This window comes from Sinocyclocheilus rhinocerous, unplaced genomic scaffold, assembly GCF_001515625.1.
Source record: "Sinocyclocheilus rhinocerous isolate Xijiao unplaced genomic scaffold, SAMN03320098_v1.1 scaffold663, whole genome shotgun sequence".
NCBI lineage: Eukaryota > Metazoa > Chordata > Actinopteri > Cypriniformes > Cyprinidae > Sinocyclocheilus > Sinocyclocheilus rhinocerous.
In genome coordinates, this window is record NW_015655996.1 from 15,384 (window position 1) to 17,624 (window position 2,241).

Genomic DNA, 2,241 nt, shown 5'->3' on the forward strand with positions numbered 1-2,241 from the left:
GGCCTGACAGGGCATCACAGTATGGTAAGGGGTGTAACATTTCCGTCACATGCTTGAGGTATTCGGCCAATCACAACGCACTGGATAGCTGGCCAATCAGAGCACACCTCGCTTATCAGACTGATGAACTTTGTAAAAATCGATGCGTTTCAGAAAGGCGGGGCATAGAGGAGAAACAATAATGTACAGTATGTGGAAAATAATGTGTTTTTTGAACCTTACACACATTTAATTACACCAAATACACAAAATAATGTTCTTTTTAGCAACATCATATGACCCCTTTAATTCTCAAATCAGAGGTATAGACAGCTGATGACTCAGCAAACAGATTCATTACACATTTACTTTCAAGAAGAGATCTCCATCTAAATTGTAAATACAGTCAAATAAGTCACATGAATAGCCTGCAACAACATATTAACTATTTTGGCAGATAAATCTTTATTGGAAAGTAAGAACCATTATACAGTAACAACATTTCTAGCAAGTTTATAAATACTTATATACTTAATAATAATAAATACATATAAATGCTCTGTAACTATACCTACAGTGGCTTACAAAAGTCTGAGTCCACTTGTGAAAATGCTTCTTTTATAATATAGCGCATTTATATATAAAACAATTAATTATCAATATAACAATTTGAGTGAAAAGCTGAATGGAAAAAATGAATTTATGATGTCTCAGTTTTTGGCGTGTCGTGATGATCACATTCTCCAGCCTGATTTGAGAAATATGGCTTCTGTATTTTACATCATAATGTTGTTTTCTGTTTTATATTCTTACGAATTTTTAAAATTTTTTATACAGTTTTCCAATTTTCAGTGGGGTCTCAAACGTTTGGAGCCCATTGTATAACGAGTGCATTTGTGGACGCAGTTCTGAACATGTGCTACTTACATATATTGCATAATTGTGCACATATGAGAATAATTTATGAGAAAATCACTGAAAGGCCTCCAGTAATTGGTTGAGAGAAACATCTGTTGGTCATATTTCTATAAACGGGCTCCTCTACGATTGCTACAGAGTTCCCATGATGTCTCCTGCATGAAAGAGATGGAGAGAATCATACAGAAATAATGAATGATTAAATTACAGCACAACCAAAGAATAAGAAGCAAGGCAACTCAAGTGAAAGACTATACTGTAGATGTAAAGAATTTATAAGGAAGAATAAAAGAGGAAAAACAACACATGTATCAAGGCGGGTTATGGAATAGGATCAAACTTGTTGCTAGTAAATTCTCCACGTCAGAGGGCTCATTGTTCCAGGAACACGCATATATATGTTTTTATGACATGGTATATTTAGCACAAACTTGTTTTGTGTATGTCTTTGTATAATATGTGCTCACCTGAGGTTGTTTTACTTTTTGGGGGCTCATTTTTATGAAAATACCATTCAACTACCATTCAAAAGTGTGGGGTTGGTATGTATTCGATTAAAAATACAGAAAAAAATGATAATAAAATAAGAAAAGTGTAATATATTTTAAAATGTAATTTATTCCTGTGATGCAAAGCTGAATTTTATTATTATTATTATTATTATTTATTATTCATATCATTCTAATATGCTGATTTGCTGCTCAAGAAACATTTCGTATTATTATCAGTTGAAAACAGCTGCTTTATATTTTTGTGGAAACTGTGATGCATTTTTTTTCAGGATTCTTTGATGAATAGAATGTTCAAAATAACAGCAGTTATTTGAAATTCATTTAATTTCATTTAAATTTCCTTAAGTTCACACAAAGAAACGGGGTGTTTAATAAGGCCATTTTTATTTACGCATTTGACAAAGGCAGTCACTGCCATTTTTGGAATGTTAAATTTCGAGTTCAGGGCACGTGCATTTGCATTAAGAGTATTAGGTATCAGTTTCCATAAATCTTTGATGTGTGTCAGAAACTGCCATAAAGGTTTCATCTCCTTGATACTAACAAAACTTCAGATGTGATTCATGCAAATTCTTTTATGAATACTTTTATGAATAAAAACATACTTTATATTATTTGTAATCGATAACAGTGATTTTGAATTTAGTAAAAATGAACAATGAACATTGTACTTTTGAATGGGTGATCGAACACAATAGGACTAATTTACCCGTGAACTTATATATAATAGTCTGTATTGTGCAATTATGTTCATGTTTTTTTGTGCCGCGGGATTAAATTCCCGAATAAAACGCGGTAGCGGTCGGTAACTCTGGTGTAATTTGAACGGGAA

General features: G+C 32.5%; 1 protein-coding gene across 1 annotated transcript in view; it reads right to left on the reverse strand.

The window, feature by feature from the left end:
* Positions 1-576: 576 nt before the first annotated feature.
* LOC107719061 (trichohyalin-like) overlaps positions 577-2,241 on the reverse strand; it is a 16,871-nt gene continuing 15,206 nt past the window's right edge. The window contains exon 6 of the mRNA XM_016526360.1: positions 577-1,052. The gene's annotated coding sequence lies outside the window, so the exon portion shown is untranslated. The remainder of the gene's footprint in view (positions 1,053-2,241) is intronic.